The 24,016-nt window shown below is 33.3% G+C and overlaps 2 long non-coding RNA genes across 3 annotated transcripts; one reads left to right on the forward strand and one right to left on the reverse strand.

Moving 5' to 3' along the window:
• Positions 1-2,393: 2,393 nt before the first annotated feature.
• LOC127850990 (uncharacterized) lies at positions 2,394-8,486 on the reverse strand. Its single transcript, XR_008035613.1, has 4 exons — positions 8,421-8,486; positions 5,389-5,488; positions 4,895-4,956; positions 2,394-4,523 (listed from the first exon to the last, which is right to left on the reverse strand). It is a non-coding gene; the product is annotated as an uncharacterized LOC127850990 (long non-coding RNA).
• A 5,680-nt stretch (positions 8,487-14,166) lies between these two features.
• LOC127850657 (uncharacterized) lies at positions 14,167-22,464 on the forward strand. 2 transcript variants are annotated; one of them, XR_008035404.1, is made up of 4 exons: positions 14,167-14,299; positions 18,237-18,303; positions 19,036-19,088; positions 20,183-22,464. It is a non-coding gene; the product is annotated as an uncharacterized LOC127850657 (long non-coding RNA). The 2 variants fall into 2 exon arrangements; XR_008035405.1 differs by lacking the exon at positions 14,167-14,299 and adding an exon at positions 15,343-15,367.
• The last annotated feature ends 1,552 nt before the right edge of the window (positions 22,465-24,016 follow it).

A 24,016-nucleotide genomic window follows, 5' to 3' on the forward strand; every position in this document is an offset into this window, starting at 1 on the left:
TGGCGGTACAAACTCTCAAAGGTTCATAATCCTTTCGATAGAAAAATTTAACAGAAAATGTTACGCTGGCGGTACAACCTCCCAAAGGTTCATAATCACAACAGATAATTCTTTGAAAATGTTACGCTGGAAGTACAAACTCCCAAATATTCATAATCACTTTGACAGAAAAATTAAAATAAAATGTTACGCTGGCGGTACAAACTCACAAAGGTTCATTCTAACATCAGCAAATAAATCATTCCACTTTAAATGTTACTCTGGCGGTACAAACTCACAAATTTCATAATCACTTTGACAGAAAAATAAAACTAAAATGTTACGCCGGCAGTACAAACTCCCCAAGGTTCATAATCACATAGACAGATAATTCTTTGAAAATGTTACGCCGGCGGTACAAACTCCCAGATATTAATATTCACTTTGACAGAAAAATAAAATGTTACGTTGGCCGTACAAACTCACAAAGGTTCATTATAACAACACCAAATAAATCATTCCACTTTAAATGTTACGCTGGCGGTACAAACTCACAACATTCATCACTTTGACAGAAAAATAAAATTAAAATGTTACGCCGCTGGTACAAACTCCCCAAGGTTAATAATCACAGACAGATAATTCTTTGAAAATGTTACGCTGGAGGTACAAACTCCCAAAGGTTCATTATAACATCACCAAATAAATCATTCCACTTTAAATGTTACGCTGGCGGTACAAACTCACAAAATTCATAATCATTTTGACAGAAAAATAAAACTAAAACGTTACGCCGGCGGTACAAACACCCAGAGGATTATAATCACAATGACAGATAATTCTTTGAAAATTTTACACCAGCGGTACAAAATCCCTGATATTCATAATGACACAAAAAAAATAACACTGAAAAAATGGAAGGTAAATCACTTTTAAATGTATAAATTCTTAATATATTAGTAAATTTTAAAACAAGTAATAATAAATACAGAACACAAACAAGAGCTGTCAGACGACAGGGCGCTCGACTATTGGAGTGCTTGACAGTATAACGTTAGCTATCATGGGGAAATTGTACATACTCAATAATTTATTAGACGATCTTTCAAAAATAAAAAAAAGGAAAAAATATATATATAAAAATTGGGGGGGGGGGGTTGAGAGGGGGTATAATGTGGGGTGTGGTCATTTATTAGACGATCTTTCAAAAATAAAAAGGGAAAAAAAAAATGGGGGGTTAGGGCGGGGTGGTGGTGGGGGGGTAGGGGAGGTGAGAGGGGGGTATAATGTGGGGTGTGTTAATTTACTAGAGGATGTTTAAAAAAAATGTGGGGGTAGGGGGGTGAGAGGGGGTATAATGTGGGGGGGGGGGGTAATTAATTAGATGTTTAAAAAAAAATGGGGGGGGGGGATTCTGGGTAGGCGCTGGGGTATTGTTTCGGTGGAATCCATTGTGGTATTCAGGTAAGTGTTGTTTTGTCAAAGTAATAATAAAATGTGATCATAAATAAAGAAGTTATGGCAATTTAAGCAAAATGTTGTTTTATCTAAGTGTAAAAGGGGCCATTATTATGCCAAAATGCTTGATACAGTGGTCTGCTCTTGTTTATAGGTTGGGGTCATGTTGGTTAACAAGTATGCAAACTAAAAAAGCAATATGTCAAAGGTTATAGGAAATATTTGGGGTAGTACGCAAACTTTAACATAGATTTATCAATAATATGCATATTCTAAGTATAAAAGGGGCAATAATTCTGTCAAAATGCTTGATACAGTTGTTTGCTCTTGTTGGGGTCATGATGGTAAACAAGTATGCAAAATATGAAAGCAATATGTCAAGGGACAATGAAAATATTTGGGGTAGTACGCAAACTTTAACATTTGCTGCATATTCTAAGTGGAAAAGGGGCCATAATTATGACAAAATGCTTGATAGAGTTGTCTTATCTTGTTTATATGTTAGGATCAAGTTGGTAAACAAGTATGCAAAATATGAAAGCAATATGTCAAGGGACAAGGAAAATAATTGGGGTAGTACGAAAACTTTAACATTTGCACGCTAACGGTAACGGAAAAGCCGACGTGAGTAGGATAGCTCCACTATATATATTTCATATATAATAGTCAAGTTAAAAAAGATGTGCAAACCTTCAAGTAGTGAAATTCCAACTATTATGTACTCAATCCACCAGTCAGTAGGTTAGAAATATATGAAATAGTGTGAAATATTCATTTTTCATGACTAACTTAAATTAGTTCTTAAAATAAAAATAAAATACAATACATTTTTTTACACATGAGAAGTCATTTTAAAAATGCAATATCTAAATAAAACAATCTTTACATCAATTATAAGCATCCTAAGTTCTTTAACAGATGCATTTGCTGCAATTTGTAATTGCATTAATAAACAATTCTGCCAAAATTTTAATATATATAGTATGGACAAAACTTCATTGTTTCTTCTGACTACTCAAACATATTATAGGACATAAACAAAGCTGTCTCCATAGGATGACATATGCCCCCGAAAAACGCTTTGATAGAAGTTATGAGCATTTTTTTAAACCTAAACGCGGATCCTATTGCCTAAGTTCAAGGTCAAGGGGGTCAAAATTTGTGTGCACATGAAAAGGCCTTGTCCATATACACATGCATAGCAAATATGAAGGTTACATCTGAAGCGACATAAAAGTTATGAGTATTTTTCGAAAACTAAACCAGATTTGGAAACCTAAATGCAGACCCTAAGTTCAAGGTCAAAGGGGTCAAAATGTGTGTGCGTTAAGAAAGGCCTTGTCCATATATACCAAATATGAAGGTTGCATCTCAAGGGACATAGAAGTTATGAGCATTTTTCGAAACCTAAACGCAAAGTGTGACGGACAGACGGACGGACGGACAGTCCAATCACTATATGCCCTTCTTCGGGGGCATAAAAACTAAAACCAATCAAATAAAAACTGTCCAAACTTAAAACTTTAAATACAATAGGACAGAAGAGATCAAGCTAGTAAAAATGACATAAATAAAATATCAAACCACTATTTATAAAAAAACAAGAGCACCGCATAACAGGTGACACGCTCGGCTGCGAAAGCTTGTCAGAATATTTTTTTTAAGTCACAGTGACCTTGACCTTTGACCTAGTAACCCAAAATGGGTGTGGCATGTAGAACTCATGAAGGTGCATCTACATATGAAGTTTCAAAGTTGTTGGTGGACGCGCTTTGATTTTAGAGCCAATGTAAAGGTTTTAGCACGACGGCGGGGGACGGCGAGCAGGCTATTACAATGCCTTGGGTTTTCTCCGAAAACAGCCTCTCTAACAATGATTAAAAGTTCACAGTACACAAAATATCTACCTCCACCAAATTAAATGCACTTTGTTGTTAGAATCATAACATGTCTGCAGGGGCAAGTGGCATGGCAGGCCTTACCTGTTGAATCTCACTTTGTCAACAAATAGTGCTTTGTTCAGCTTTTGTGGGAAGATAGCCCATGGCTTTGAAATTGGGAATTTTATCTGCATTTTTCAAGACATTGGGAAAATAAGTTGGGATTTATAACTACATGAATGAGTTCAGCATCTTTACATGTAATCACAAACACCATCATGATCAACCATGATCAACAGTTTTCCACATAATAAGCTCACACAAAGTCATCAGTCACATCAGGCACCATTTATAAGGAGGCGCTTCATCTTCTTCTGAAGAACTGCTGCTTTCAACATGTTGAATATCAGTCAGCGCTTTGCTTTCGGAAATCAAAGATGATGATGCAAAAGAGTCACTTGTTATTAAATCACTATCATTAACAATGGAATGAGTTTCAATGGGAAGACTTGTACTTCTTGACGATGTTTGTTTATATAATGACGATTGCTCAATAAAATCAACAGTTTTCGTTTTGCCGCCAAGGTTTTGCTTAGGAATCTTTTTCACGTTATATTTCTAATTGTGCGACATATTTGTTTTCCATGCAGCCAAATTACAAAACGCTTAAATTTAATCGCAAATATAATAAGCGCCTGAACAAAATTGAGAATATCTTGTACACGAATTATGCCGACTTTATCCAAATCAAGGTATAGTCTAAAATCCGTACGAAACCGGATCGGACTACGCTTTGTTAAAAAGCAAAACAGCCGATGTCATTAGCGTTTTTTCCCCTATAAGGCTATTAAGAATTTTTTTAGCAAATTTTGGGAAAAAAGTATACTTTTTGCTATTGGGAATATAGCCGATTTCGGCTATAAAATCAGGTCAAAAACAGCCCTAACAAAGGTGATACGCTTCTGCTTTCCCTGATGAACAGTATTGTGTTGCCACCCCATCATCAATGCTATAGCTGTAGACAGCAGTGAATATAAGTTCTCTTTAATGGTGGACAGCTTGCTATGTCCTCTTCTTAGCAGACTTTTGAGAGCTTCCCTGGTGTGGATTCCTCCTAGGCTTAACTTGCAGTGTTATTTTCTGTCGCCACCATCTCCACTTCACCCTCCTCAGAAAGATCCATGTTGTTCATATCAACAGCAGACTCTGTTCACAATAGAAGCAATAATAGGATATGTTACTTAAAGACATGAATATTAGATTCTTTGAATGTATACCAATCATGCACATTAATAATCTTCATGCAAAATGTTACAATTTAACCTCAATTATACAGCATCCTACATGTGATAACCCTTCAATTCTCCAGCTTAATCAGTTTACCTTCACATAAATGTTTGTTGTTATAATAAGAAGTTGTCAAGAGTGGCAAAGCTTTCTCAACAAAACAATCATTCATCATGTTAAAAAGTAAGAAATTGTATTATTAACACACAAACTTAGTCAATTACCTATCTAAGCAAAAAGTATGGAAGGAAATTATCCGTAAAAGCACACAGAGTTAGTCAACAACATACCATTTAAGGTATCACCCCAACGCGGCATATAGTCACTGAACTTGCAGAACAGGAAGTCTGAACTGCAATATAAATGCAATTAATTAGGATATTAAATTCAAAACTTAAACAATTGGCAAAATAAGCCTTGCTTGTACAAAAAAAAATGTCATAATCATATAAAATCACATATCATAACATGTAATTCAAGCTGCGCATTTACCATTTTATTATAAATCCACGAAGATTATTATATAATTTGGACCTTATATACATGTAATTTAGCCAATAATTATTTATAAGATGCTGACTGTAAAGTATCAGATGTTAATTTTTTATTTAATCTGCACAAATATTTCTTAAAGTGTGTCAATACACATTAAATTCAATTTGGCAAGAGATTCATACAAGGGTACTAACAGTAACAATAATCAAAATAAAATACACACATAGCAATTTAACAAACATTTCTATATACTTGTATTTTGAATGTAAAACAGTTTATAATGTTTTACCAAAGGTGGACCACTTTTTTAAGAATGGCAAACGTGCATCCTTTCCTTCATTCATGTAGTTTTCCATGTCCAGAAGAAAACAACTTGTTCCAACCTTAACCTGAAAAATGCCCGAGAACACATATTAGAACGAAATCTCTGTACATAAATTTCATAATTACCTAACAGTTTGAAAAAATAGTACATAAATAACCCTTTTATCAGTGTCATAATGATAAAAAAAAAATAGTTATATTTCGGTACCTGGGCGAGCATACCTTGTTGTCTTTATTATTGAAATCCTGATGTGTTTGTTGCCAATTTATGTTCTTATATACAAAAATAATCAATACATTCATTATTTAAGCCGAATACATTGCATCAATTGAACCTCTTTAACACTGCAATGTAGAGGTTTCACTGGGTAAAAAAAGATGTTGCCACGGTATTTGTTTCCTTGAAATAAGTTTAAGCTAATGTTTTGACAATAACAATAATATAAACCCTTTCCATCTCAGAAAAAAATTTGAAAAAATTCCTGAATTCAATTTTGTTCCTGAATGGCAGCCTTCAGACGTTATCCTATGCATGCAACCTAAAAATCACAATGATGTTATCACACTTATCTTGTTGACATTTTTATGTTGAAATTTGGAACAGTGTAAATATTTGACATCTGTTTGACATTGTTAACTACTGAGGTCACATCAAATATTACGATGAGCAAACGATTGGTGTACTGCCACCTAAGCGATAGGGACACTTATAGTCGGCAACATTACGAAAGTTTTCCAATAAGGTGGATAAAGTGTACCGAAGAATAACAAAGTAGCCACTTTTCCTGTTGGTTCGGCCACCTACGCATTCAAACTCGCGCATGCGTACAATGATCGTCTGCATTATTAAGAAAAATGTGATATTTAAAAGGGAAAATATCTATATGTTTCATAAAACAATAAAAATATTTGTCAACAAACATGCATAATACAATAAACTTTCATTTTCAAGTTGACAGCTGGAAGTCAATATCTGCTAGACGTTTTCCTATAAGTTTGTGAATTCGATTGGTCGAACGCACGCGCTCTACTGTGAGGCTCTGTGAGGGGACATTGCTGAGGCAAACGCAGAGTCTTTCGTTTCTCTATCTTGCGATTACCTTATCCTCGATACATAATGAACTTATTTAACAAATAACGTATAAAGTATGAACATTGAACGCATTCAAATGGTATATTCAAGCGAATGTAATGAATCATTAATGATCAGCGATTGAACGATTTTACAATCAATTTATTATTAACGAATGCATAACTTATAAACGGTTCAAAACAACTTTAAATTTTAACAACAGTGTGGGCAAGGGAAACTGTCTCCTCTTCTCAGCACCGATTTTGTATGGCAGAAGGAAAGGTGGACCCAATGCCCACACTCGTCCCACTGCCCCCAATTAACTATTTTTATGTGCGGTTTTGTGTCCAGATTTGTTGGACTAAATTGTCCACATACGCAACATTTTTCGGACTCGTACGTGGCCGATTCGGTATCAGAGTCTTCACTAACAATGTTGGCTTGAAATTTTTGTATGCCAGTTATTGACAGCCTCGGGCTTTTACATATCATCTGGCTTTGAGATGTGATGGCATTGACATTTTTCTTGGCGTCGTACATCTCCACCTCTTCGATGTATGCATCACTTGTTATTAATTTCCCGCCAGGTTTTGGTTTTGTATTCGCCGAAATCTTCTTTTGGCATCTGCACGTGATAGGGGTTGGCGCCTTTGTTTTTGCCCGGAGATACTCTTCAACTGCCTGCTTGCCAGCCCATACAGCTTGTAACTTCTGAAGAGAGTTCGAGTCTCGGAATGACTCGCATGGCATAAGCTTTTCTGAAGGCACCGCATTCTTGTTTAGTGGGTACACACCGGCCTTCGTGAAGGCTGACACGATGTTCCACGTGCTAACTGCCTTCAGGTAAGCGCATGGCTGTATTGCTTAAACTGTAGCCAAGCCTTGCGTAGTTTCCGCATGTTCCACAAGCCCTTACTCTTCGTCATTTGTAAAAATGGTCTCCTTTAGGAATTTGTTAGGTTCTACACGTCCACTTATCCTATCTCTTAAGGTTTGATAGGGGATGTACTATTGTAGCGCCACTCGACGTACCAATAGTTTTTTGGTCTTTACATCTGATACTGCTTTTAGAAAAATATCGGGGTTGTATGATCTATACCTTCCATGGTATCTCTGAGGATTGGCTTACAACGTTAAAAAATGCACGTGGCGTTTATAAGATTTTAATTGATTTCCGTGTGTATACGATAAACCCCTGAACGGGCCTCTAAAATATGACAACGCCGACCTGAGTCAATAATGTACGGTAAACTGACCTTGACAAATGCGAACACAGGAACCCGGATTATTGGAAAACGTATATTGGAAATATTTTTACTTAAAAGGTGCTTTTTTTCAAAGGATTTTATGTTTGTGTTCATTGTGTGTGCAATTATTATGGTGACAGTACAACTTCTTACATTCTTTGTCCTCATTTTTCGGATTTTATTGCCAAAGAAATATATTCGGCTTGAAACTGTAACGAATTCGGAGGGTGCAGTGCACGGACGGCTTAAAAATTACGTCATTAATAAATTCACAAACTAATAGGAATTCACGAACCTATAGGAATGAAGTTTAAATAAAGAGCAATTATTTCTTGCTTATATCAGTTTGTGCTTTTAATAAACAGGTAAACATTGTTAAGTTTTTGCATAATTAGCGTTCCTTAGCCCTTGCAGTGGTGATCAAATTTTGCACCTTAGGACAATATACGGCGAATTACAACTCTTAGCAACCCGTTGGGTTATAAACCGGAGAAGTGAATTATTGCAGTTCTATGAACTAACAAAACAGTAACATGTTGGCAGGCTACTCGAAGACCATTTGCGCGACAATACAGAGAATGTTATTTTATATACAATATTCTATGTAAGAACGCTGACAATAACAAGTATTTCTCAACCTTTATTTATTTGCAGAAAGTAAAAACCATAAGTGCATACCGAAATCATCCAACCGACGCCATTTTAAATCCTGGATCGAAATTTTGGTCAAGGCGGTCCAGTCCATAACGGTCTGTCTGCTAACGGTCCAATAAAGTAATAAAAAGGACGCAAAGGATTGTCCGTAGCATTAATATGCAAAAATCGTATAATAAAAATATATTTCAAAATTCTAATTAGAATAGTCGATTGTAATGCATACTTGCAAAAAATGAATAATAGCGAAGTCGCATTTTAGTGCTTGTTAACAGCTGTCAACGAGATGATAATTTGTATAGGGATAAAATCGTGTGGCGTTGTGCTAAGTAGGTTGTCTGTCAGTTTACATGGTTTAGATTCATCGTGTTTAATATATTGTCCGATATGATTGATCTGTTATTCACCATTCAGCGTCTTGCATTTAACACATTACAGTGCTCCAGCTAGGATTTGAAAAGGGCAGGGGGAGGGGGGGGGGGGGGCTTTTTGTCAAAAGGACACTGTGGACGCGCAGTATTTTGTCAAAAGGGCACTTTCGAGCACGCGGGCATTTCTGGAATGCTTCCTCTTGCATGTTAATTTATATGGCATTAATAATTGTTAGAATATATTATTCCCATTATTTTTTTATTTTTTTTATTAAACATTTCAAATATAATGTCTACAGTGAGAAATAAATTAATTACAATGAATTGTAATAACATATTTATTCATCACCATATGTAAAATAAAAAAACGGCAGGGGGTGGGGCCTAGTAAGGGCAGGGCGGAAGTTCGGGATGGCAGGGCGGAAGTTCGGGAGGGCAGGGCGGGGCGCCCTTGAATTTAGGCCTAGCTGGAGTACTGCATTAGAGGCAACCTATACTTGCGTAAAGGTCAAATAGCAAATAATTTGCATTGGCCCATATATTTTACCAATGTATATATAATCAGAATTTAGTTCATCAAATATTAATATACTACATTTGTTTGCATTATATAAATTTGTAAGGCTTGATGGCGTTCTTTTCAAACTAGGTATCAGATCAAGGTTCATACAACAATGATCGAGTTTCTAAATACTATTAAGTTTACAATGCAACTCTCTTGTGTGTGGAATTATTAATTAATACAATAGCAACATGATTTTTGTGTAAAATCTATCAAAATACCACCACAATCCAATACCGTAATTACTCAAGACTTTGGACACACATTTAAAGCAAATATGATTAATTTCGTGCCTATAAATTTTCGGACATACGGATTTTATCCATAATTAAAGACTCTAAATTTTCGGACAGTCAATTTTACAGCAGTATTTTATCAGATTTCGTCCTGTTTTCGCTTATCAATTGACCCTTCGATCATCGTGTTTTTACAACCGGATTAAAGTCATAAAACCAGAAAGATGAATGCCTGAGGGCAATGGAGCATAACATTTGCGTTATTGGGTAACCGATAATAAACAATGGTTTCTTCAAACAGCGATTGAAATGATATCGTATTAGATAGCAAAATGTTTAATGTTTATATTTGTATGTATAATAGGTTTATTATTGCAAAGATGTGAAGTTGTATTTATTTGGGTGTGTATAAAACGCGGCATTTAACGCAGACTGCAATTTGCAGGCTGCGTTATCGGGCCATAAAACGCAGCCAATATAGACATCGTTGCAGTCAATATAGAAATCGTTGGCAAACGCAGCCAATATAGAAATAGAAGGAATACGCAGCCAATAAAGAGATAGAAGGCAAAAACGTGTGAAGTTCGAGAATGACTGTATCAATAATTCGACGGTTTTAATTAACAGTATATGTATGAAAGTGGTAAAGGTGCATACATTTTTTAAACTTATTGTTTTTCATCGCTTAAATGGCAGTATATTTGGGTGCTGGAGGTTTCGGTAAATGACAAGTTCGGTAAATTGGATTTATATAGTAAATACCGTGGAGGTTTCGGTGTATAGATTTTTTATAGAGGTGTTATACCTACAATGAGGTGTTACTGACACCTATTATTGGCTTACAATAACATCAGGGGCATATATTTACAAACTAGGATTAATTTTGAGTTGAGTAATAAATGATATGCCTACGGTAAAGAATTAAGGGGCTTGAATGAGCAACCTCTGAACATCTTAAAACGAATTCTTTTAGGAAATTTAGGCCCCAAACCAAAAAAATGTAGATTGAAATTAAAATGGAAATCTAGTGAAAGTGAATTTACGATTTAAATAACTCAATAATATTTTTTTTAATAATTGGTGCGTTTATTTAAATAACATAATAGTATTTATAAATGATTATTTACGACGGAATCAATGTAAGATTTTCAATTACGTTTAATGCTATTAAAACAGGGTCTTGTAAAATATTGTAGACAAGATTAATTAAAAAATCATATCAAACAAAAACCATAAACAAATATGAAATAATTCGTTTGATATTAATTTCAGTTTAAATATAAATACTGCGCTTGGCCGCTACAAAAATTGTGGATTGCTTCAAATTAAATGTCAAATTCCGAGTGCGTTTTATATATAACAAAGTTTTATTATTTCTTTCTGGTTGAGAAAAACATAATAAAATAAACAATATATAACATATAATACGCGTACTAATTTAAAAAAAGAAGTAAAATGATATGTGTTATGTTTTATAATTTTGTTAAATGCTCGTGCCATTGAATGTTGAGTAAAGCGTAGAGATGCGAACTAAATTACACATAATTTAAAACTGATAAAAATGACATCTAACATAACGCCAGCAGACACGAATGAATACACTGTGTATTAGCAACCTGCTGTGGTGATCCCTTTCTTATCAGCTCAAAACACAGGCACCTGGCTACTGTATTGGAACAATGGGATTGACGGCCGAAATAACTGATTTCATTTTTTGTCTGGACAAATCCGTTGAATAAAAAAATACTAACTTATTATCTTTGTAATCTGTTTAATGTACCATATATTATATTTTATAAATTAGACATTTACAACATGGATACAATATATAAAGGACATATTTGAATCTTTTATTTCTTAAAAAAATCAGGACGTAGATACATTAGTGACACAGTACAATACAAATAAGAACATTAGCATCATTCAGAGTTTCCACATGTCTCTTTAATTTCATGTCAATTAATTGACCAACCATACATTGAGCAACACTTACCTTAATTACTTGATAACACGTGAAAACCTTCTCTTCATCCTCCCTTAACTTTTTTGTTTGAAGACGGCCGTGATAATTTATATAATTACCCAATTACATAATTATTTTATTCATACCACAAATAATTAAATCTTATATTTTTGCACGTATTATTATTTTCTGAATCAAATTGAAAACATAATGATTTTTTATACGCACACAAGAGTAATTCAAAATGTATTAACATACTTTTATAAAATGTATAAAAATGTATGTATGTACAGATAAATGTTTGTACAGATTGAACGAATTGTTGTTTTTAACGCAGAAAATATAGACATCGCTTCAAATTGCAGACTGCGTTATCGGGCCATAAAACGCAGCCAATATAGAAATCGTTGCAGTCAATATAGATATCGTTGGAAAACGCAGGCAATATAGAAATAGAAGGAAAACGCAGCCAATATAGAAACAGAAGAAAAACGCAGCTTTATAGAGTCTGAGAATAAGGCAAAAACTTATTGATGTTGTTTGTGGCTAATTTTATGTTATCGAGATTTGCTAAGTGTGAATTTAATGATGAACAATTAGCTGCCAAATAATACTTCCCTTTGAATTTCAATCCAAAAGACCCTTAATTATGCCGGGTTTTTATTTGCTCAGATGACTTCTTAGCGATTTAAATTGCAACCTTAGGAAGGAAAATTCACACATAATTTTAAACAAATTGTTATATTTTAACGAGTAACTCTTAGCCGTATATATTCATTTCGGATTTTTTTATCCATTTCGTATCAGTGTTATTACTTGTAATATCAGTGCTGTCAGTGATAAGTGAGAATAAATTTAAGGATGATAACATAAAACAAGGTACAATCCAATTCTTTAATGAGTTCGAAACGTATAATGCTTTGACTATATACATACTGGCTGCGCTGTCAACTGCCTTTCTACTTACGCATTTAATTTAAAGTAGAAGAAATAATAGAAATAACAACAACAACAATAATATTTACTATAATCACATGAGATCACATGAGAAGTAGTAGAGGTTGCAGAAATAGCTAGCAGTAGTAGATGTTGTTGTTGAACTATTCATAGTTGGTGTTGTACTTGAAATGGTAACAGTAGCATCAGCAATATATATCATCAGAATAAAATGTAAAACAACAGCTGCATTAGTTATGAAGAAGAAGAAGATGATGATGATGATGGTGGTGGTGGTGGTGATGATGATGATGATGATGATGATGATGATGTTGTTGTTGATGATGATGATGATGATGATGATGATGATGATGATGATTATGATGATGATGATGATGATGATGATGATGATGATGATGATGATGATGATGATGATGATGATGATGATGATGATGATGATGATGATGATTTTGATGATGATGATGCATTATAATGCATTTTTATTATTAGTAGTAGTAGTATTATAGCAGGTATGTGTATTAACATTAATACACATGCCTGGATTATAGGTTATCATCAACACATGTAATGGATATCAGAACTGAATTCACATAAAAATTGTTTCTATTGTCACAGGACGTTGTTATGATTCGCACATCAGACAGTCGGTTGTCATAGCAGTAGTGTACCAATATACAAGATATGGCTTTGCGATAAGAAATTAAAGGTCTCTTAGTTTACAGCGTTAAACATGGGTTTTCGTTTTAACAGGGCATATGTTGGTCCAAATAATATTCATGTTGTTAGGATTGGAAAGCGTTCTTCTTTAAACTAAATCCATTTATGTAATTAAAAACATTTGGCATCGCAGATTTGCTACATAGAAAGAACTTAATATCATGTAAAAAATATCAGTAGTAATATAACTTGCAGTAGTAGTAGTAGTAGTAGTAGTAGTAGTAGTAGTAGTAGTAGTAGTAGAAGTAGTAGTAGTAGTAGTAGTAGTAGTAGTAGTAGTAGTAGTAGTAGTAGTAGTAGTAGTAGTAGTAGTAGTAGTAGTAGTAGTAATAGTAGTGGTAGTGGTATAGTGGTAGTAGTAGTGAGCTAAATAGCTGGAAATTGCATAAATCTAAATACACACACGCACGTATGCACACACACACACGCACACACAATAGCACTCACTCGAGTAATATGAGCAGTAGTAGTAATGCAGTTGTCTAGTATGAAAAGACAAAATGTGTTCAGCAAGTATTGAAAGATGAAAGTTCCTTTTTCAGCACATGAAGTTGGTATTTGCCATGTATAAATCAATCTGAACAACAATATAATAGAAGAATAAAACAGATACTAAATCGGTTTGTTATACTAGGTCCCTCAGTCAAGAGCCGTTTATAAATGTTTGTTTAAAATAAAGTTGCGTGTTACCAAAAAGCTATCAATAAATATGTCTATTAAAAAGTCTTTCGTGTAACCATATCGCTTTCATATTCGCATCGTATGATAAAATTGAACCTACGAATGTGACAACGGTAAATTGTTGTTCCAAATGCATATACAGTTTATAATTTGTTAACTTGTCTCTAAAATCGTTGTACAGCAGCGTAAGAAAAATAAACGTTCGGAAACAAACAATAAAATAGTGTAGCCGTAATCGATTAAAACGCAGTGTTTTTTCAATCGAGATTGTCCGTATTAAAGTGTTTTTTGATTGGATAGTAAGCTTTACAATAACCAATGAGAATGATTGTAACAAACTAAATAAATGGCGGTTTATTATTTTGTTTAGGAAAAGCAGTTAACCGAAAGCTGTATGTCTCATCTGGTCACGATAAGTAAGGCATTATTTTGAAAGAGGAATGCAGTAAACAAAGATTACATACAATATTAAATAGCTCTCGAGCATATATTTAAACCATCGGTATAGGTTGTTTTAACTAGAGCTTCATGTAATAGGATCTTTATCGGACTTGCGGTAATTTCGGACAAATTCGTTTGTAACGTATTCAAGTTACTTGTACTGATATATATTTACATTTAAGGTCATTAGCACATACAGATATATGACAAATGAGACATAGAATAAATCGCAGATTTCAGATAATTAAGACTAGTAGGTGATTTAAAATTCCAATATATATTTATTATATAAGAGCATCAAATAAAACGCTGTTGCTGTATGCAAATTTTTAACAATAGACGAGTTAACGAGTGACGTCACGCGCACCTGCAAAGTTTAGACTCCGCCCACTGGTTGGCAAAAAGAGATGGAGTTCATATAATCGCATATAGAGATGGTGATCATAATCATCGAGTTTATTGATAATCATGCACTGTATCAAATATAATTTGATAAATTATTTCTAAATAAAACATTAGCATGCAAGGAAATGCATTTTAGGAAAGATTATATTGCTATTATTTGTTTTTACTAAACAAACTTGGGAGTAGAACACAATCTACAAGCTCGGTATTTGGTTACCACAAAGATCTTTCTGCCTAGCACATCATTTTAGATTAAAAAAATCTCAGAAAATGTAAATTCTTTAAGAATAAACTTAATTTAATGAAAGAATACAATTAAGGATGAACACAACAACAAATAGATCGATTTTATGTACGCAACATAGTTCTGATTTGAACGTTAATACATGACGTCTGTAAAAACTTACCATGGTACACATTAAATAAATTCACTTGATAAATGTAATTGTTTTTATTTAATTGTTCACACCAATTTTGACACTGTTTGTTTCATCATTTTAAACCCGGTGTTTAATTGCATGATTATCTCGTTATGATCGGATACTGTGCAGACAGTTACAAAGTAAACATGGTGTCATTAAACCAGGGACCTATACTTGGGGTGCCTGCATAAACCACATGTGGCAGATGATTTTATGGTAATTAAACACAATTTATTATACCTTCATGTCATCTCTTGTCATATTGAGCAGTCATTTAAGCCAAATTTCAAAGCCAAAATGAAAATATGTTACAGTTGCTTTAATAAAATATGTTAACATATTTAAAAAAAAAATGAAGATATTACTTCGAAATGGATTAGCAGGATTAAGTGTGTATATATATATATATATATATATATATATATATATATATATATATATATATTAGCCAGTTTAATCATAATATACATTGTTTAATAACTATAAATTTAAAATTTTGAGCAATTTTACTACTACAAAATTAATGTATTGAACGATTACCAGCATTTTTTTAAAAAATCGGCAATTACGTGTAAACATTGTAAGTTACAGCAGTGCACGAAACACCATCATGAAAGCAATCAATCAAAACTACTTGCGTAAAATAAATTAAATATATAGTGTTATTTATCATAAAATGCTTGATTGTTACATGTATCACTCGTTATCACTTAGTTAAAAAATTCAAAATACATGCAAAGACAGTTCAATTTGCACAATATGCAGGGTGTTTTTACCATGTGTATGCTTAAAATAATCAATATCGTCATTCAATGGAAACGAAATGAAAATTCATTCAATGGAAAAGAAAATGATAAAATTTAACAAATGTTATGTATTCCGCTTTTTTAGGGTTTTGTTTTATAATTGGTTAAATGCACCTCTTACACATTCGATCGCTGATGAACAATAACAATATCCACACCACTTATAAATGTGATCAAATAAATTATAAATATATGTTTCATTATTTTTGAAATATCATTTATAAAAGTCTTACTATAACAAAGATGACGGCTTATTTATTATCCCCGCCAAATTTTTTTTCAGAGGGGATATAGTAATTGGTCCTGTCCGTCCGTCTGTCTGTCCGGCTGAAACTTTGTCCGGAGCATAACTCCAAATCTATTCAATGGATTTACTTTAAACTTAGACTATAAACAGATGGCAACTAGGAGAAGTGCAGTGACCAAGAACCATAACTCTATTTACCTTACTTTTTGAATTATCTCCCTTTTTATATAATTTTAAATTAAATTTTTGTCCGGAGCAAAACTCTAAATCTACTGAAGGGATTTACTTGAAACTTGAAATATAAACAGATGGCAACTAGGAGAAGTGCAGTGACCAAGAATCACAACTCTATCTACCTTAGTTTTTTAATTATCTCCCCTTTTATATAATTTTAAAGTACAATTTTTTTCGGAGCATAACTCTAAATCTACTGAAGGGATTTACTTGAAACTTGAAATATAAACAGATGGCAACTAGGAGAAGTGCAGTGACTAAGAACCATAACTATATCTACCTTAGTTTTTGAATTATCTCCACTTTTATATAATTTTAAAGTAAATTGTTGTCCGGAGCATAACTCTAAATGTACTGAAGGGATTTACTTGAAACTTGAAATATAAACAGATGGCAAGTAGGAAAAGTCAGTGACTAAGAACCATAACTCTATCTACCTTAGTTTTTGAATAATCTCCCCTTTTATATAACTTTAAAGTAAATTTTGTCCGGAGCATAACTCTAGATGTACTAAAGGGATTTACTTGAAACTTGAAATATAAACATATGGCAACTAGGAGAAGTGCGGTTACCAAGAACCATAACTCTATCTACCTTAGTTTTTGAATTATCTCACCTTTTATATACCCGGTAATGTTAAAGTAAATTTTTGTCCGGAGCATAACCCTAAATCTACTAAAGGGATTTACTTGAAACTTCAAACTTAAACAGATGGCAAGTAGGAGAAGTGCAGTGACTAAGAACCATAACTCTATCTACCTTAGTGTTTGAATTATATCCCTTTATTTAATTTCAAAGTAAATTTTTGTCCGGAGCATAATGAATTATCTCCCTTTATTTGTTTTTACAAATATTATTCTACTCTCTAAAACAAATGTTGTCATACAAGCAAACACATTTCGGCGGGGATTTGGCACTACTGTGACAAGCTCTTGTTTGTTTTTTTTGTTTTTTTGCTGTATTTAGTCTTCCGATCACGATTACTCTGATGCTAATAACTAATTCGTATTTTTATAAAGACGAAAATATATTTGTCAATAAAAAATTATTGTTACTAAATATAATCTATTTGCGCGATTATTTAAGTGATTTGATGTTTATTTCGGATAATTTTATCGTTTTATTGACTATACAAAAGTCTTATATACATGTTTTACATTACTGTAACCAGTGTTTTTGCCAACCAGTCAGTGCGCATGCGCGGAAAATCCCCAATGTAAACAATAACAATTTAATCGTCTATACGGGAGTTTTGTAACTTAAGTAGATTCATATGAGCATGAATGCTTATGACCTATGGATAACCCATTAAGCTGAAAGATAATTTCCAATGGGGTCCATAAAACACACACTGAAATAGCCAAATGATTTAAAGATACATAACCATATGAACAAACACTAACAACATTATGTTGGTTATATGGTTATACATAACCATATGAACAAACAACATATCCAATGTAAACTACTGGAGCAGACATTATCTTTCTAAAAAAACAAGTCTAAAAATAGAGTGTACTGATAGCTTGCTGATATTTTGTCTGCGTGTATTGACTAAAATGTATTTTTTGAAGCAGCGCTTGTTCTTTAGTAGATTATTAAGGTGTAAGAATTGCTGATACACGTGCTTAAAAATAACGCTGCAGCGATACCAGTATATTGATGGCACAATAAGACTATGACCAGATCAAAAAAATATAGTTACGAGTTGGGCAATTAGTTTATTGGCACTGAGTGTCTAAGTCATGAGTTTTGTTTAATGACACAATTTAATAAACAATGCACTTTTTATTTAAAGGTGCAGATAAACAAGTGTAATGCTCCCGAAGAATGTTTGGGCCAAACAATATCTAAGAAACAAAAAGGTATGTTCCTAAAAAACTCTTTAGTTTTTTTTGTATAAGTAGATAAATACAGTCAATGTTTTACCATTTTCAATAACTTTAATTTGTAGTGGTGAATTGTAAACATAATTGTCCTCAGTTTGCAGGGTTTTTTTTGGCCCGATTTTATAGCCGAAATTCGGCTATGTTCCCAATCCCAAAAAGTATACTTTTTTCCCAAAATGTGGAAAAAATTTCCCAATTTCCAAAAAAAAAAAAAAAAAAAAAATTTTTTTTTTTTTTTTAGAAAGAAGTCTTATGTGTATTTTATCTCAATTTTAATTCAATTACATTTAATAAAGTATTATATGACTTTTTTCTTTTAATTTGAATGATTATAAAGAGTTAAATCAAATTTAGTATTTCCCTAATCAGTGGACTTTTCGTGTGGAAAAAAAGGCTAATGAATTTATTTTCCCAATTTCATGAAAATACCGATAAAATTCCCAATTCCAAAGCCATGGGCTATCTTCCCAAAAAGTGGAAAAAAAACCCTGGTTTGTATTAAAAGTAAAATATCATCAGCTAGTATAGTGTATGAGTATATTTTATGTTGATGCTAATTAAATTGATGGAAATGTCTACTTGATTTTATATAACACTTATCTTGTGTGTAGAAAAATATAGGAAGATTTTTGATCCCCCACTCATCAGCAACAGACAGCCATTTCATTCAAGAGGATTATGCTTCTTATGTTTTTACTTTTCTTTCAGTTGATAAAAATGCAGAAAGATATGGCCAATTCATTGAAGGTGACGACATGCAGGTGTGTACTTATTAGCATAAGTTCTGACTTAGATATGATTTGTGAAAATCTTGGTTGATGACTTGTATTTAATATTAAAGAGGCCTTTTCACAGATTTTGGCATGTATTGAAGTTTGTCATTAAATGCTTTATATTGATAAATGTGAAAATTGGATCTAAAAAGCTCCTGTCAAAAAAACAAGAATGAAATTTAAAAAAGAAAACAAGTAACTCTGAACATGGCTTGAACCACTGACCCCTGGTGTAAAAGTCTTATCACTTAGTTAGACCAATAGGCTATCCATTCAATCGTTACACGTTGCAACGCTTTATAATTTTCAAGTTTTTAAATCATCAAAAGATGCATATGATGGATATTTTAGAGCATGCTAAATGTTCAGTATTACTGTTTCCTGTCAAATATCATAACTACCATGAAAATATGCGAATCTGAAACATTTTTATTTTGTCAATTTACCAAAACTTTAAAAGGCCCCTTGAAAGAAATTAGAAACCTGACATATTGCCATATTAACTACCTATACAACTAGAAAAGTGTGTTTATCTTATTCTATTAAATTATTTATTTTCTTATAAACATGGGGTAAAGCTCTATAAATGTGTATATATTGCAATAAAATAATTGAGTACTGTTAGCTGATTTTGTTACATTGAACATGGCCATACTTCTCTACTACCACCTGTGTATGGGGAAAATGTGTTTCCAACTGGTGTTTTCACTTCATAAATAGATTATTAAGAATTATCTTGGCAAATGCATATGGTATGGGTGTGTTTTAGCTAAAGTTAAAGAAACTTTAATAAGTTTCAAATGATTCAAATGTTTCTGATTCATTATCAGGAATAATTTAAAGTATTCTTATAACCTCACTATGTAAATGTTATTTTAAGAAAAATACATTGAAATTGGGTATTCTGATTGGTTTGTTTTGCACATTGACACTGTGTTATAAATTGCAAAATCATATTTAAAAATAAATGTATGTATATAACAATTTATGTACCAAAAGGACACTATTGCGGTACTACAATTAGACCTTTAATTACACATGTTAATGAATATATAATGTACAAGTACATAATTGTGTTTTAGGTGTGACTGTATGCACGACTGTTACTGCTGCCTGGGTATTATGTGAGCAAGAAACACGTCTGGATTATAATTTGGACACACATGTACAGCTGTTTTGTGAATATGATAAATTATGTATGCTATATTTGCATTTTTGATGGGTTTTTAGATGTTTAATGTTCAATACATCAGACAAACTCTGAAGTTTTTTTTTTAAATAGAATATTAATTTATAAAACAAAATCCCATGAACTACAACCATATGTTTATAGCTTTACACTTCAAGAACAACTATTTTTGTGTATTATGATTATATATTTGTTAATGAGATACAATTTTGAGTTGAAATATTATGAATTTTGTTATGCCGGCGTAATATTTGATTTTGGTCTGTAAATAAGAAATTATTGGAAATGCCAGAGATTCGCTTATGAGTTGGAATGTTTTAAATTTTGTCACGCCGGCATAACATTTTAAATTTTTGTCTGTAAATAGGAAATGTTTGGACATTTATCAGCCATTCACTTTCTGTAGAAATGTTATGAATCTTGTTACGCTTGTATAGCATTTAGGTTTGGGTCTGTGAATATGAAATTATTGGAAATACAAGAGATTAACTTATGAGTTGAAATGTTTGGATTTTTTTTAAGCTGGCATATTATTTTGAATTTGGGTCTGTAAAAAGCAATGATGGGAAACTTGAGAGCAATGCACTTTCTGTGGAAATATTACTTATTTTGTTATGCCGGCTTAACATTTGAGATTGGGTCTGTAAATAAGTAATTATTTGAAATGCAAGCAATTTACTTTTAATTTAAAATGTTTGGAATTTTGTTACGCTGGCATAACATCTTATGTTTTAGTCTGTAAATAAGAAATCATTCGAAATGCAAGTGATTCACTTTGAGTTGAAATGTTTGGAATTTTGTCACACTGGCATAACATTTACAGTTTTGGTCTGGAAATAAGAAATCATTAGGAATGCAAGCGATTCACCTTTGAGTTAAAATGTAATCAATTTTGTTAAGCTGGCGTAACATTTTTTTTGTTTTCAAAAAATTAGCATGTCAAAATTATCGCAAAAAAACCCTGTAAAACACCCCTTTTAATTGGGATTCATGGACATTCCATTTTTAAAATAGACAGATTTTTATGAATTTTGTGAGTTTGTACCGCCAGCGTAACATTTAAAGTGGAATGATTTATTTGGTGATGTTATAATGAACCTTTGTGAGTTTGTACCGCCAGCGTAACATTTTCAAAGAATTATCTGTCTATGTGATTATGAACCTTGGGGAGTTTGTACTGCCGGCGTAACATTTTTATTTTTCTGTCAAAGTGATTATGAATTTTGTGAGTTTGTACCGCCAGCGTAACATTTAAAGTGGAATGATTTATTTGGTGATGTTATAATGAACCTTTGTGAGTTTGTACCGCCAGCGTAACATTTTCAAAGAATTATCTGTGTATGTGATTATGAACCTTGGGGAGTTTGTACCGCCGGCGTAACATTTTAGTTTTATTTTTCTGTCAAAGTGATTATGAATTTTGTGAGTTTGTACCGCCAGCGTAACATTTAAAGTGAAATGATTTATTTGGTGATGCTATAATGAACCTTTGTGAGTTTGTACCGCCAGCGTAACATTTTCAAAGAATTATCTGTCTATGTGATTATGAACCTGGAGTTTGTACCGCCGGCGTAACATTTTAGTTTTATTTTTCTGTCAAAGTGATTATGAATTTGTGAGTTTGTACCGCCAGCGTAACATTTTAAGTGGAATGATTCATTTGGTGATGTTATAAACCTTTGGAAGTTTCTACCGCCAGCGTAACTTTTTTTTAAGTGAAATTATTTATTTGGTGATGTTATAATGAACATTTGGGTGTTTGTACCGCCAGCGTAACATTTAAGTTGAATTATTTGTTGATGTTATACTGAACCTTGGGGAGTTTGGACTGCAAGCAAACGTTTTCAGTTAAATTTTTCTGTTGAAGTGATTATAAAATTGGAGAGTTTGTACCGCCAGCGTAACATTTTAAGTTGAATTTTTGAGTAGAATGAATTATTTGTTGATTTTATAAAGGCATTTGGAAGGTTGAACCGCCAGTGTAACATTTTTAAGTTCATTTATCATTTATATGATGATATTATAATGAACCTTTGGGAGTTTGTACCGCCAGCGTAACATTTTAGTTTATATTTTCTCTGGAAGTGATTATGAAATTTTGATAGGTTGTACTGCCAGCATAAGATTGAATTATGTTATGATGTGATAATAAACCTTTGGGAGTTTGTACCGCCAGTGTAACATTTCAGTTCAATTTTCCTGTCTGAATGTAAGAAGGGTTGTACTGCCAGCGTAACATTTTTTGTACTTTCTTATAAAAACTGAGAAAAATTTGGGTTTATTCTAGAGAAATTTCTTTGAAAATGGCCATTTTAAAAGGGATTCTGTGGAAAATCCCTTTTTAAAATATAATCAATTATAACCTAATTTGGGAAAATGAGTTGCGGCTAAGATTATGCAATAGCGAACAACTGGAGTATGTGAATATCGACCAATTGAGATTCAGCCTTATCAGACATTGACATTATCGGGAATGGTACGGAAATCGGACAACGAATGGATTGCTATCACCGAACCGTCCGAATCTGGTTGCAAAAGGCAAAGCGTCTGCCCACGGGTAGTAAGTCTCGGAAGTGTTGGTACGACAGCCAGAGTGCAAGTTCGTATTTTCAACATTTCAGCCAAGACAATTCAAATAGCGCCAAAATCAGTTCTATGCGAACTACAAGAGGCGAAAGTGCTGCGCAACTGGTCACCGGATTCAGGGTGCAAGACAGAAAAAAACAAGTAAAACTGAACCATCACAGTAGGAAAAAGATTATCTAATTAATGAACTTAAACTAGATTTTAGCCATTTAGAACCTGAAATGCAAGAACCCTTGAAATATTTTTTTTTTGAATTTCAAAATGTATTTTCAAAAGAGCCTCTAGATTTAGGAAGTACCAACAAGTCAAACATAAAATACATCTTGACAATCCCGAACCGTTTAAGGAACCATACCGTAGAATGCCTCCAGGCCTAGTCAGTGAGGTAAGAGAACATGTACAGGAAATGCTAGACATGTGAACCATACGACCGTCGAACAGCCCATTTTCATCGAATGTCGTCACAGTGCGAAAGAAAGACGGGTCGATACGATTTTGTCTTGATTTCCGGAAACTAAACAGTCGGACACATAAAGACGCATACGCACTTCTTATGATCGATGATACCTTACACCTGTTAGCTGGTTCCCGGTATTTCAGTAAACTTGATTTAAAAGCCGGATATTGGCAAGTGGAAATGAATGAACAGGATAAGGAGAAAACGGCGTTACAGGTGGGAAACCTAGGTTTCTACGAATGCAACCGGATGCCATTTGGGCTCTGCAATTCCCCCGCTACGTTTCAGAGGCTTATTGAGGCAAGCATGGGTGAGATGAACCTGCGGGAATGCCTCATATACCTCGATGACGTCATCATATTCTCGATCGACTTCTGGTCCAAAATATTGCGTCTCAGAGCCTGTTTTGAACGGTTAAGGGGACATAACCTTAAACTAAAGGCATCCAAATGTGACTTCCTGAAAAAAGAAGTTTCCTACCTTGGTCACATGGTGAACGAATAAGGGATCAAAACTGATCCATCCGAAACGGAAGCCATCCGCAACTAGAAAGTGCCAACCGCCATCAAAGAAGTTAGAAGTGTCTTAGGCTTTGCTGGCTATTATCGCTAATTTGTCGAAAATAATGCTACAATAGCTCGACCATTAAACGACCTGTTGGCTGCGTACGAACAAAAGCCGAAA

The sequence above is a fragment of the Dreissena polymorpha genome, chromosome 11, assembly GCF_020536995.1.
Source record: "Dreissena polymorpha isolate Duluth1 chromosome 11, UMN_Dpol_1.0, whole genome shotgun sequence".
NCBI classification, from domain to species: Eukaryota; Metazoa; Mollusca; class Bivalvia; order Myida; family Dreissenidae; genus Dreissena; species Dreissena polymorpha.